The sequence below is a fragment of the Narcine bancroftii genome, chromosome 1 (genome assembly GCF_036971445.1).
Source record: "Narcine bancroftii isolate sNarBan1 chromosome 1, sNarBan1.hap1, whole genome shotgun sequence".
Classification (NCBI taxonomy): Eukaryota; Metazoa; Chordata; class Chondrichthyes; order Torpediniformes; family Narcinidae; genus Narcine; species Narcine bancroftii.
The window spans coordinates 272,325,848-272,341,065 of NC_091469.1; positions in this window are offsets into that span (position 1 = coordinate 272,325,848).

The window sequence follows — 15,218 nt, forward strand, 5'->3', positions numbered from 1 at the left end:
GCTGGCCCGACTCCATGTGCTTGAACGGAGGACAGGGGAAGAGAGGTTCACCTTTATGGCCAGGTCACAAGGGGAGGAGTCACTAGGGAGCAAGTCATCAGTGGGCAGGCCAGCCACTCATACACAGCACAGAATATGCATATCACTACATTCACCCCTTCTTTTAAAACAAAACCCCTCTGGGTTAAAGTGCTATAGGTTCAGCCAGTCGAGTGCTTTCCTCTGCCTCTCTGACCTGTGCAGCTCCAGCGGTGGTAAACTGGTCAGCTGCATTGCTGGTCGTGTGTCTTGAGGCTGTCTCTGTAAAGGGTGGGATTTGGTTGTATATGGGGTTGTATTTGGTTGTGATGGTCGGAGCAACTGGAAGGGAGATGGGGGTGTGTGGTATGTCGTCGATCTGTAACTAGTTCCTGAGGAGAGTGGTAGGGGGTCTCCAGCATATGCTAGGTCCGAGACAGGGACGGTGTCCTCATGGCTTTTGGGGTACTGGACGTAGGCATATTGTGGGTTTGCGTGCAGGAGCTGCACCTCTTCGACCAATGGGTCGATCTTATGGCCCCTCGCATGTTTTTGCAGCAGGATGGGTCCCAGAGATGAGAGACAGGGTGGTTCCAGTCGCCGACCTCCTGGGGAAGGAAAACATGCTTTCACGCAGGGTCATTTTAGTAGTGGTGCCTAGGAGGGATCGGATGGCATGGTGTGCTTCCGGCAGAACACTGCCAAGCATTTTGACAAGGGCCAGGAGAATCGTCTTCGAAGCGGTGGCGTTTTCTCTCTCCACCTGGCTGTTTCCCCTGGGATTGTAGCTTGTGGTCCTGCTGGTGGCTATGCCTCTGGCCAACTGGTACTGTCATAGCTTGTCGCTCATGAAAAAGGACCCTGGTCACCATGGATATAATTCGGAAAAGAGTGAATATGCTATGAAGTGCCCTGATGACAGTGGCTGCAGTCATGTTGGGACAGGGGATGGTAAAGGGGAATCTGGAGAACTCGTTGATAACGTTGAGGAAATAGACATTCCTGTTAGACAAGGGCAGGGGCCCCTTGAAATCGACATTGAATTGTTCAAAGGGGTGTGTGGCTTTGATGAGGTGTGACTTGTCGGGCCGGAAGAATTGTGGTTTACATTCTGCGCAGATCCAACAGTGCCTGGTCAGAGATCTGATGTCCTCAGTGGAGCACGGGAGGTTCCGAGTTTTTATGAAGTGGAACTGTCTCGTTTATGAGCACAGAGCTGCGGCAGTACCTTCTGGAGCATTGTATTGCTTCAAGTAGGACCACCAGCTATAACCCATGCGGTAATGGGCAAGTCGAAAGAGGGAATGAAACCATCTGGAAAGCGGTTGCGCTTGCCCTCCGGTCCAAAGGTTTCCCCACCTCTCGCTGGCAGGATGTGCTCACTAGTGCCCTACACTCCATCCACTCCCTCCTATGCACCGCAATCAATGCCACCCTCCACGAAAGGATGTTCTCTTTCCTGAGGAAATCCGAGTCAGGTACGACAATACTGGCATAGTTCATGGTTCCCGCTCCAGTCCTTTTATGATGCCATGTTCGGTACTCTAAGAACAACCCCTTGGTGGACCGAGTGACTGCTCCATGCGAACCCACATTATGCCTATGTTGAGTACCCGGACAGACGGGAGGACACAGTCTCAGTAAGGGACCTAGCCCAAGCCGGATCAGGCACAGCAGTGCCTTTCACTCAACCTCCCCCTATTCCTTCTCCCCCAGGTCATGTGCTTGAACAGAGTGACCAGCACCACCCCACCAGCTCAGGCCAGACTGTCGACAACGCCGTTGGGGAATCGAGCGAAGCAGTGGCTGCACCTTACAGGCCTGCCGGCGACACGACTCCGGCGACCCCAATCCCGGCACCACGGCGGTCACACCAGATGGTCAGACCCCCTGACTGGTTCAACCCCTAACCTCCATTCACCCTGGGGTTGGTTCTCAAAGAAGGGGTGAATGTGATAGTACAGATTCTATCACCAATGTGTATATGTACATATGTACAGATGGTAGTGTAGGATATCTATGATTGGCTGAGGGTGTAGCCACTCCTACTGGCAAGTCTGAAAGGAATGCTCCTAGCCAGACCAGGTCATTCTGGACTGGTCGACCTACTTGTGATATGCTCCAGAAGTCTTTGGTTCTTTCGACGTGCATTACAAGGGCTTACTCCCTTCCCTGACCACCATGACTTGGGCCCTCCATGGGCTGGAACAATGGGCTATGATTCCTTCTGCCAGGAATCGTTGTACCTTGGACTTAATAAATGCCCTGTCCTCAAGTGCTATAACGTCTGCTCTTTGTTGCGATGGGCTTGCAGTTCAGGGTCAGGTTTTCAAGTAATGATGGAGGAGGTACACGGAAGGTGGCAAGGCCGCAAGCGGGACTGGCTGGCCGGGAGTGGCAGTAAGTTGGGGGTTGTATTACCATCAATAGCGGTTGTGGACCTCCAAATGCCATCGTGACACTCCTGAACTGGCTCTGGAAGTCGAGGCCCAGGAAAATTGCCACACAGAGCTGTGGCATTCTAAGCAAATGAAAATTTTCATCGTGTTTACCCCCCCACCATTAACAATGCAACACAATACCCATGGATCACTACAGATTGGTCCTTAGTGGTCATCGAGATGATGCGGCTTGTGGGTCTAACCGGGAGAGAGAGCTTGCTGGTAGTGTCCAGATGGATGAAACTCTCTTGCTCCCACTGTCAAGCAGCCAGTTAGTTCTCTTCCTGTTTACCTCCATCTCCATCATCAAATTGGCAATCGGGTGGGGACTGCCTTAGGACTGGATCATTGTTGCTGTCGGAAGGGAGGCCCGGTCGATAAGATGAGGCGACCATGTTGACGTCTCAGGCAAGAAGGAGGAAGACGGAGGTGGCGTCTTCCATGAGGGAGAAGAAGGCAGAAGTGACATTCGGATCGATAGCCTACTCCCAGGGGTGCACACAGCGCTGTTCGCACAGGAAGGTTTGGACTTTCAGTCGCACTGGTAGTGTCCTTTCTTTCTGTACCCCAAGCAAGTGGCTTCTTTAGTGGGGCAGTTATCAGGGGTGCTTTAGCTGGCTGCAGTAGTGACACTTCAGGTGTCCGATGGCGGCGGTGGGGTCGTAGTCGGTTTGCATGATGGTCTGTGACGTGGGCTCCCAAAATGGCAGTGCCCACAGCCCACACTTGGAGGACCTGTCCTTACCAGTGATCGCCTCGTCATTGCACTGGGCCAAATGGAAACTCCTGGCCAGCTGAAACCCGTTTTTCAGGTGCAGCTTTTCCTCCTCGAGCAGGTCTCTGAAGGATGTAAAGAGACCTCACTCTGGGCATCCCTGACCAACTCTTCCACACACTGGGCTGCAGGCACGGGTGCCAACCCAGCGCTCCAGCAGTCTCTCCCCAGGTTGTACAGCGCCTGAAGGAACTTGTCCATAGACTCACCAGACTGCTTCTTTCTCGAGGCCAGGAGATACCGTGAGTACACCTCGTTCGCCCAGGGTCGGTAGAGGTTGCGGAGTTCAGCCATGGCCTCTGAGTAGGATGTGCAGCTCCTGATCAACCTGGTAGGCTCAGTGGCCCACCCTCACTTGTAGGACCTTGAGCCTCTTTCCATCTGAGTCCACCAGGCTCGAGGAAGTTGGAGAAGCAGGCGATCCACTGCTCCTATTCTTCAGTAGTTCCTGATGCCTGAGGATTGATGTCTAGCCTGTCAGATCTCAGCAGCTCGTCCATCTTGTGTGGCAGGAATGTGTATTAAATTGATACGCTCTATCAATAACACCAACCAAAGACTGAGTGAGGTGAACGATAGGCTTTAATATACATTAGATTGTAGCTGACCCAACTCCATGTGCTCGAATGGAGGACAGGGGAAGGGAGGTCGACCTTTATGGCCAGGTCACAAGGGGAGGAGTCACTAGGGAGCAAGTCATCAGTGGGCAGGCCAGCCACTCGTACACAGCACAGTATATACATATCACATTCAAGAACACTTTCTTAGAGGAAAATAACACATTTGTAAATTTGTGGAAATCAATATTTTACAATTCATGAAAAATGTAGACATCTTGAAATGATGTACATGTCTATTACCTAAGTTTTAAAAAAAGAAAATTATGAGGTCATTGACAGGTTACAAAACTGAGAGCTCAGCTATCCTAGAACCTGAGTAAAGGAGACTTCTTCCTGCTAATGCATTGATATTTTAAAATTAGAGCTCAGCCATTTAAGAACGAAGTCAGGAAGCAGGTTTTCAAACTGTAATTCTTTCTCCCAAGTGGCTATTAAGCTATGTCAATTGAAATTTCCAGTACTGAGACTGATGGACATTTGTGGTTGACAGCATAAGACATAGGTCAATGATAGTGTCAATAGAACTGGAGTACAGATCAACCAGGAAATTAATAATTGAATGTTCTAGTCTTAAATCATAGATAGACCTCATTAACATGCCACCAATTTTTAACTTCTCTAGATCACCTGTCAACATTCTGATAAGTCCACTGTCTAAGATTCTGAGGGTACATTCCACCATTAGGAAATCAGGAGATTGGAACGAAAGAGGCCTGAACATTTCATGTCGGTTAGCTGAATACCTCTGCTCGTCATTGCTCCTAATTATGTAAAACTGTACCTTAAATAATTTCTGTTACCAATAGCCCTCTAGATAGAATGCACCTTCAATAAAGTTAAATAAGGATCAGAAGTCTCTGATATATATAGAGCATGACCATGAGGATATTGCATCCAAAGATGATAGGACCTAAGACTTGTCTCATGACACAAAAATTGGTGGAGCTGTCAAAGGATACAGCACGATTAGTCCTGTGGTAAATATGGGCAGAGAAATTATGGAATTTAATCCACACAAATGTGAGGTGATGCATTTTGGACAATTATAAGAAACATACAGTAAATAGCATAACCCTTGACGGCACTGATGTGCAGAAGGATCTTGAAAGGCAATTCCATAGCTCCCTGAAAGTGGCAACAGAGTAGATCTCTCTCTTTCTTCAGGTTATTCATCCCGTAGGATGATGATGGTTTCCTTTCATTCAGTTTGTGGGGTTTGATATGTATGTCCTGGAGGGGCTGTGCAGGTCTATCCTTGACAGGCCCTCCTTGCCACATACTTAGCAGGTGAAGCCTGGAGGGGCTTCCATCTTGGAAGCCTGTTGTGGCACTTCATGTGCTCTTCCTCTGTGGCCTCTTAGCTTGTTCTCAACAGCATTCACACCTTTTCCCTCCACTGTGAGTGATCTTGAGTCAGATTCTCCCATGTTGATGGGGCAATGTCAGCTTTCTTGAGGCTCCTGTGCAGAACATCCTTGTACCACAGTTGCTGTGCCTTCTCGTTTTCGGGTAACACTGGACAGTTGGCTGCACAAGATGTCCTTGGGAAGTCTTCCATCAGGCATTCTGACAACATGTCCCACCTAGCGTGGTGAGCTGACATCACCAAGTATGAATTGCTGTCATTCCATCTTGAGAAAGGATCTCGACCTCGAAAGGATAACGCTGCTGCAGTTAGTCAGCCTGATGTAACACATCTCACATCCATGACAACAGTCCTGTACACCTTGCTTTTGGTGGCCAACCTGATGTTCTCTGACCAAAGGCAAAGCAGGCCTTTCTGGTTTTTGACTCAATCTCTACATCTAAGGAAGCTGAGGATGTTTTTGTGCTACCCAGGTAGCAAAACTTGTTTGCAGCATTGAGACGAGTGTCATCAATGAGGACAGTTGTTTCTTCGTAGCTTGAGCCAGGGGCCAGTTGGTATAAAACTTCCATCTTTTTCAGGCTGATTGTCAATCCGTAGTCTTTGGCAGCACTGGCAAAGTGAATGGTGATCTCCTGTCAGTCTTTGAAAGAGTGGGCAACCAGTGCACAGTCATCAGCAAACTAGGTCATGCGCCGCAATGTCCCTGACTTTTATTTTTACTCTCAGAATTGCGAGGTTGAGGGGCCTGCCATCAGCCCTCATTTGTAGCAAAAGCCCCTAACTTCAGGTCTGATGTGGCATCCTGAAGAACATCAGTTAAAAAATAGTCAAACAGAGTAGGAGCCAAAACACAACCCTGTTTTATGTCGTTGCTGGTGGGAAATGGGTCTGACAACTCACCACACATATTGATGTGGCTTTCCATTCCATCTTGGAACTGACGGATAATGTTGGTTAAGCATTGGGGGCAAACATAGGAAGTAGGAACAGGAGTAGGCCAAAAATGGCCCATCGAGCCTGCTCCGCCATTCAATACAATCATGGCTGATCTAATTTATGACCTAACTCCACCTACCTGCCTTCTCCCCATATCCCCTAATTCCTCTATCATGTAAAAATGTATCTAACTGAATTTTAAATATGTTTAATGAAGCAGCCTCAACTACTTCCCTGGTTAGAGAATTCCAAACATTCACTACTCTCTGGGAAAAACTATTTTTCCTCATCTCTGTCCTAAATCTACTCCCCCAAATCTTGAGACTGTGTCCTCTTGTTTTAGTTTCCCCGACCAGCTCAAAAAACCTTCCTACACCTATCCTATCCATACCCTTCATAATCTTATATGTTTCTATAAGATCTCCTCTCATTCTTCTGAACTCGAGGGAATACAATCCTAGACGATTTAATCTTTCATCATAAGTCAACCCCTTCATCCCAGGGATCAACCTAGTAAACCTCCTCTGGACCGTCTCCAAACCCAGTATATCCTTCCTCAAATATGGAGACCAGAACTTGACACAGTACTCCAGGTGCGGTCTCACTAGTACCTTGTACAGTTGCAACATTACCTCCCTACTCCTGAATTCAATTCTTCTAGCGATGAAGGCCAACATTCCATTTGCCTTCTTAATAACCTGCTGCACCTGCAACCTAACTTTTTGCGATTCATGCACAAGCACTCCCAAGTCCCTCTGCACAACTGCATGCTGTAGTTTTTCACCCTTTAAATAATATTCAGCTCTTTTATTTTCATTGCCAAAGTGGATAACCTCACACTTACTAACATTGTACTCCATCTGCCAGACCTTTGTCCACTCATCCAGCTTAACTATTTTTTTTCTTTCTTTGGCTTGGCTTCGCGGACGAAGATTTATGGAGGGAGTAAAAAAGTCCACGTCAGCTGCAGGCTCGTTTGTGGCTGACCAGTCCGATGCGGGACAGGCAGACACGATTGCAGCGGTTGCAAGGGAAAATTGGTTGGTTGGGGTTGGGTGTTGGGTTTTTCCTCCTTTGCCTTTTGTCAGTGAGGTGGGCTCTGCGGTCTTCTTCAAAGGAGGCTGCTGCCCGCCAAACTGTGAGGCGCCAAGATGCACGGTTTGAGGCGTTATCAGCCCACTGGCGGTGGTCAATGTGGCAGGCTCCAAGAGATTTCTTTAGGCAGTCCTTGTACCTTTTCTTTGGTGCACCTCTGTCACGGTGGCCAGTGGAGAGCTCGCCATATAATACGATCTTGGGAAGGCGATGGTCCTCCATTCTGGAGACGTGACCCATCCAGCGCAGCTGGATCTTCAGCAGCGTGGACTCGATGCTGTCGACCTCTGCCATCTCGAGTACCTCGACGTTAGGGGTGTGAGCGCTCCAATGGATGTTGAGGATGGAGCGGAGACAACGCTGGTGGAAGCGTTCTAGGAGCCGTAGGTGGTGCCGGTAGAGGACCCATGATTCGGAGCCGAACAGGAGTGTGGGTATGACAACGGCTCTGTATACGCTTATCTTTGTGAGGTTTTTCAGTTTGGTTGTTTTTCCAGACTCTTTTGTGTAGTCTTCCAAAGGCGCTATTTGCCTTGGCGAGTCTGTTGTCTATCTCATTGTCGATCCTTGCATCTGATGAAATGGTGCAGCCGAGATAGGTAAACTGGTTGACCGTTTTGAGTTTTGTGTGCCCGATGGAGATGTGGGGGGGCTGGTAGTCATGGTGGGGAGCTGGCTGATGGAGGACCTCAGTTTTCTTCAGGCTGACTTCCAGGCCAAACATTTTGGCAGTTTCCGCAAAGCAGGACGTCAAGCGCTGAAGAGCTGGCTCTGAATGGGCAACTAAAGCGGCATCATCTGCAAAGAGTAGTTCACGGACAAGTTTCTCTTGTGTCTTGGTGTGAGCTTGCAGGCGCCTCAGATTGAAGAGACTGCCATCCGTGCGGTACCGGATGTAAACAGCGTCTTCATTGTTGGGGTCTTTCAAATTCTAGCCCCAGTCCGGGCACAGGGAGAGCAGCGGCGGCCCCGGCCCCGGTCCGGGCGAAGGGTAGACGGCGGCGGCCCCGATCCGGGCAGGAGCAAGGGGGAGGCGGCGGCCCCAGTCCGGGCACAGGGAGAGCAGCGGCGGCCCCGGCCCCGGTCCGGGCGAAGGGTAGACGGCGGCGGCCCCGATACGGGCAGGAGCAAGGGGGAGGCGGCGGCCCCAGCTTAACTATATCCCTCTGCAGACTCTCCACATCCTCATTACAATTTGCTCTTCCACTCAATTTGGTGTCATCCGCAAACTTGGCTACACCACATTTTGTCCCCTCCTCCAAGTCATCAATGTAAATGATAAACAGTTGTGGGCCTAACACTGACCCCTGCGGCACCCCACTTACCACTCTCTGCCAACCTGAAAAACTCCCATTTATCCTGACTGTCTGCCTCCTGTCAGACAACCAATTTTCAATCCAGGCCAATATACTTCCCCGGACTCCATTTTGCTGTAACTTACTGATAAGTCTCTTGTGCGGCACCTTAGCAAACGATTTCTGGAAATCCAAATATACAACATCAACCTGTTCCCCTCTATCCAACGCACCCATTATATCCTCAAAGAATTCAAACAAGTTTGTCAAACAAGATCTTCCCTTTCTAAAACCATGCTGCGTCTGCCTGATTGAACCCTTACGTTCCAAAAGTTTCACTATTTCATCTTTAATGACGGCTTCAAGCATTTTTCCAACTACAGGCATCAAGCTAATTGGCTGAATTTTATTAAGAGCTTCCACAGACCATCTCTATCAACAGTGTCAAACGCTTTGGTTAGATCAACAAATGTGACATAGAGACTTCTCTGCTGCTCAACACATTTGGAGCTGCCTCAGTGAGATCATATCCACTGTAGTTTTTCACCCTTTAAATAATATTCAGCTCTTTTATTTTCATTGCCAAAGTGGATAACCTCACACTTACTAACATTGTACTCCATCTGCCAGACCTTTGTCCATTCATCCAGCTTAACTATATCCCTCTGCAGACTCTCCACATCCTCATTACAATTTGCTCTTCCACTCAATTTGGTGTCATCCGCAAACTTGGCTACACCACATTTTGTCCCCTCCTCCAAGTCATCAATGCAAATGATAAACAGTTGTGGGCCTAACACCGACCCCTGCGGCACCCCACTTACCACTCTCTGCCAACCTGCTCAGCGCGGACATTGGCGACTTCAGGGGTTTCTACGAGGCTCTAAAGGCTGTGTACGGCCCCTCACCCCAAGTCCAAAGCCCGCTGCGCAGCTCAGACGGCAAAGTCCTCCTCAGCGACAAGATCTCCATCCTCAACCGATGGTCAGAACACTTCCAATCTCTTTTCAGTGCCAACCGCTCAGTCCAAGATTCCGCCCTGCTCCAGCTCCCTCAACAGCCCCTAAGGCTAGAGCTGGATGGTTCCCACCCTGGATGAGACATATAAGGCAATCGAATCCACTGTACTATGGCCTGTTCAAAAACCACACTAGCTTTCTGGAAGGATGTTGTCATTCATGTTGGGCACCAAATGTCTAAGAATGATCTTTGCAAGGCATTTTCTCACAATTGACAGAAAAGAGATGCCACAATAATTGTTGCAATCTCTCATCTCCCTGTTCCTATAGATGGTCATAATTGATGCATCTTTGAAGTCTTGTGGTAGTTCTGCAGCTCCCCACAACTTTGTGAACAGCTGGTGAAGGCAGGATGTCAGTGATATAGCAGGATATAGTCCTGTAGTAAATATGGGAAGAGAAATGACAGGGTTTAATCTAGGCAAGTGTGAGGTGATGCACTTTCGACAATTGTAAGAAGTATACAGCAAATGGCAGGACCCTTGAGGGCACTGATGTGCAGAGAGATCTTGAAGGGCAATTCCATAATTTCCTGAAAATGGTAACATGTAGATAGAATGATAAAGAAGGCATATGGCATACTTGCCTTCATCAGTCAGGACATTGAGAATAAAAGTCATGTTGCAGCTCCATAAAACTTTGGTTTGGCCACAGCTAAGAGTGCAGTTCTGGCCATCACATTACAAGAAGACTTTAAAAGCTCTCCAGAAGGTTCCAAGGATGTAATTAGAGAGTATTAACTACAAAGAGAGAATGGACAAATTTAGATTTCTTTTTCTAGGGCATCCTAGCCTGAGGGGAAGACTGAAGTATATAACATTATTAGAGGCATAAAAAGGGTAGATAGTCAGAGTTCTTTCCAAAGATTGTAAATGTCAATTATTGGCAGGCATGGATGTAAAGTGAGAAGGGGAAAAAGTTTAAAGATTTATGAGGCAAGTAATTTGTTTGCACAGTGAATACAACTAAAGATTGGTCCGATACTGGTTAATATTACCTAGTGGTTCATCCTCCATTATTGTAATTGAGACAACCAACCGTACTAACTCAATGTGAGAGGATCAATCTAACCAATACTGATATGTCAGGGATTCTTACACCTAGTCCTATATATTAACCTAAATACCTGGAGCAAACTAGTGACTGCTGTGAAAGGACAGCTGACAACAAGGGAAAGGCCTAGTGATGGCCAGGAGAGACTGCTGACAGGAGGGAATAGACCCCAAAATGGCTGGAATGGTCTAGCTACCCATGCCAGCAGGAGCCATTGCTGTTACTGTGTTGGATCCACACACCAATGGCTACAAAAGTGTCAAAATGAAGCATATTCCTGGATTCAGTGAGAGCAGGGGTGCAAAATGCCTCAATGGTGGACCACACAGCCAAAGACTTAGGAATGGAAATGACTACAAGCCAGACCTGATAGATCAGCCAATCTGGTATGTCAGAAATTCCAGAGTTGCATCTGTGGCTGGACAAAGGTAACCTTAAGATCCATCAAGGCAAGAAAAAATGCTTGAGAGATAATGAGGGACCATTAACTGTTTATTTCTAAGAATAGCTAAAATTAGTCAAATGAAACCCAGTGGCAGGAGAACATCCACAGCCCATGGGGTATCAATATCCCAACCACAGGAAAAACTCAAACAATTGCAGACCCAGCAACACCTAGGTGTCCTGAGTCTAACCAACCAAACCAGCAATAGAAAGGATGATCGACGGGTACAAAATAGAAATATTGTGGCCCAAGTCCTGCAAGAGACAAGAATCGAAGACCATTGACATATATCTTGTTCACTTACTAGAAGGGATTAAGGGATTTGTGGAAAATAAACTGGAAAAGATGGGAAACATCATATTTAGTTATGAAGTGGAGAGATTTGGAATGAGAAAGATGGCAGAAGGAACTAAGTTGCCTCAAATCAAGAAGGCAACGGGAAATCAAAAAGCTCATAATAGAAAGATAGCAACTAAGGAAACAATGGAGGAAGGCATTAGAAGAGGAAAAGCAAGGATTCAATGTGTTACAGGAAGAGATAAAGAAGCCACTCTACCAAGAGCATAAGAAGGCAGCATAGAAAGAACGATCAGGCAAGAGCAAACTTCTACTAATATCCTACATGTTCATCAAAAGCATTTTCACTGTAGAAAAGAGTGGGACATAGGGTGCCAAGGAGGGAACTTGAGGAACTCTTGAGGAAGATCCATGCAGATAGCCTGAGGAATTATCCACTTAACATCCCCCCTCCCCCAACATGCCACCAATTCTCCAAACAGAACATCAGCTGGATGAGAGGCTTCTTATGTGAAAGAGACGAAGAGCAAGGTAAAGGGGGCAAGAACAGCATCAGCCTCATTCCCAATAGAATTTCACACAGGGTCTATAAGAACACCCCTGGTGTCCTGAAGTTACTTTGGAACCTGATGAAAGTGCCATGGGGGGGAAAGAATCATATCTAAGGCATGGCTGAGAGCAGGAGGGATCTTGATTCCTAAAGAAAAGAACTCCTCAGCCATCAGTCAATTCTAACAGATCACTCTTCTGAATGTGGAACGAAAGATTTTCTTCAGTGTCATGGCTCGATGACTTTCTACGTACCTGGTAAAGAATGGATTCATTGATACATCAGTATAACAGGCAGGAGTACGGGGATTCTCGGGATGATTAGAACACACAGCATCATCTGGCACCAGATATAAACAGCCAGCATTAGATCTAGCCAATGCCTTTGGATCAGTCCATCATAAGATGCTCTGGACAGTCTTCAACTTCTTCAAGGTTCCAGAGGCCATCACACATCTCATCCAATCATATTTTCAAGATCTCCAGTTCTCCATTACAACACCAGAATACACCATTGCTTGGCTGCACCTGGAAATAGGCATAATGGCAGGTTGCACCAGCTCTCCCCTTGCTTTCACCGTGGCAATGGAGCTCATCATCTGTGCATCACCTTGGGTGGTTGGAGGGGAGTGCCTGAAGAGTGGAGTTTACTCATGGATGACATGACCACATTAACAACAACAAAGGCCTGCACTAAGCACCTTTTCAATAAGCTACATTGCAACATCAAATGGGCATAAATGGAAACTAAACCAAACAAATCTCACAGTATTCCCATTGTCAAGGGCAGGCATAGAGATAAAAGGTTTTGCATTGATGAAGAACCTATACCAACTGTCCTGGAGAAACCAATCAAAAGCTTCGGGCATTGGTATAATACAACTCTAAAGGACACTGAACAGATTAACCCCAAAGAACAGCTTGTTTGGTCAATCAGGGTGTTGCCTGGAATGGAGAGTGCTTCCTGATCATATTGGAGGTTCTGGAGCTTGGGTTGCCTACGGTTTGAACTAGAATTTGGGTGGCTGCAGAGGCTGTTAGAGTGCTGGGCCAAATCCATGGACACTCAATGTTTCTGAAGTGAATCTTTTTGGGTCTTTTTTTTTCCCATTGTTAGGGGCATTGAGCAGTGCTCAGGTTGGTTCGTTGTTTGCTTTACGGCACACGTAAGTTGAAGTACCTTGTGTAATGTATTATTAAGTGACAATAGTCTTTCTCGTTGGTTTGCCTCCAGATTTGGTGATTTATGCTGATTTCTCTTTTGCAGACTGTATAACCGCTGCATCTCCTTTTCCTTAATGATAACCCTTTAACATTTTATGGATGTACTATTCCTAACTGAAGGAAAATGTCCAAATGGCAACAGAAACTTCCTTTGTAACCATTTCTGGTCATTAAATCCAGCCTACGAAAATATTTTGGAAACCTATCTTTTCCATATGGTGATACTAGAGGCAGCTCTAATTCTTAAAAAGATCAATGGTAGTGAATTATCATTCCCTGTTCCAGCCAGCAAGCACTTTGTTCAGCTTTAGGAAAAGAACCACCACCTAATATCAAATCTAATTCTTCCCATAGGTAGCGTAAGCAAGGCCCCATCCGTATAAACACTGCAGGTGAAATAATTAATCCAACTAACCATCGAAAATTTATTGGTTATAAACCTTAATTAATTTTTTTTAAATTTTAGAAATACATCAAGGTAACCACTCCTTCCACCCCATGAGCCCATCCCACCTAAATATTACCAATGAATCTACAACCCTATACATTTTTGATGCATAGGAGAAAATCAGAGCACCGAGAGATGTGGTCATGGAGAGAACGTACAAACACCTTACAGACGGCATCAGATTCAAACCGAGCTTTGCAATAACTGCTACACTAACAATGGGTTAAATTCATAACTGGGAAAATACAATAACCATTTTGCTATCAATTTTATAACCTAAATCAATTTTTAAAAAATGATTGATTAAACAAATGCTTCACAAATGAAGTAAATTAAACAAATGGGTTGGATGCTTGACTTAGCCTACACTTTGTGTTTATTTTCCATAGGATCCCCATAATCATGCCAAACCTATTTTGTCTCAAGTCTCATCTACGAGTGGTACAACTGGTAGACCTGCTGCCTCCCTCCCAGCTCCAGCCATTTGGATTCACTCCTGATATTTTGGCTTTTCCCTGTGGATTTTGCACATGCTCCTTGTGACTGTGCTTTTTGCTCCGGTTTCCTACCACGTATCAAAGATGTGTAGGTTGGTTGGTTAATTGCCCACTATAAATTTCACTACTGTTGTTGAGTTAGAGAATCTGGGAGGAGGTGAAGGGAATGTCAAAATAAAATAGGATTCATACAAATGTATGTTTTTGGTGGGCATACCAAAGGGCCTGTTTCTGTGTTGTGTGACTCAAATATCCTTATGTTGTCACTTCCACAGCCTTCCTGTGATGCACAGTGGTCCATGAGATGCATGCAGATCATAGGGTTATACAAATGGATCACTCTGGCCTTCTGAAAGCATATTACAACTTATTTCTTTTCCACCATTTCTAATTTTTTCCAATGACTGGATATACACAGAAATTGTTGAAATGCATACAAACATTCATTAAAACATTTGCAAATTAAAATGTTAAGTTTATTTTAAAACATTTTTTACTTCAAGTAAATTCAGGTACATTAATTAAAATTATTAATATTACTCAAGAAAAGAAAGAAAATCCAAATGACAACTTGACATTCCTTTTTAGCGAAGTTCAGTAACTCTATTCAGATAGATGGGGAAAGACTCGTGACTCATGACACCAGCTATGGCTGGTATTATCCTGGGTGAGTCTCTCACTCCAAAATATTACAGACCTTCAGTGTGATTTTGGGAGCATTGATCTTTGGAGATTGCTAAACACCAAAGATCAGTCGTCTGATGAAAATTCATTTCTTTTAATGAATTGTGTCCTTCTTAAGACAAATGCCTTTCTTAATTATTCAAATATAGTTTCCTTCAAAATCTTTTCATGCTATTTTTAGTAATGTATTGAAGATAAGAGGTTCATATCCTCAACAAAAGGGAAGTGAAAAGAATAATTAAAGTTGGAAGTAACATCTTTTATTTTTATGAAACTGACATTTTCTTTACATGAACTTTTAAAGGCAAACTGTTTAAATGCAAACATCCCAACAAGTATTTTCTGAATCTGCTAAACACAGTTATTGACACTGCATCTGTTTTTACAACCACTAAGTTTCTGCAAGTCCTATACTATAGATTTGCCATTATCTGATGAAATAATTCAGCAAAG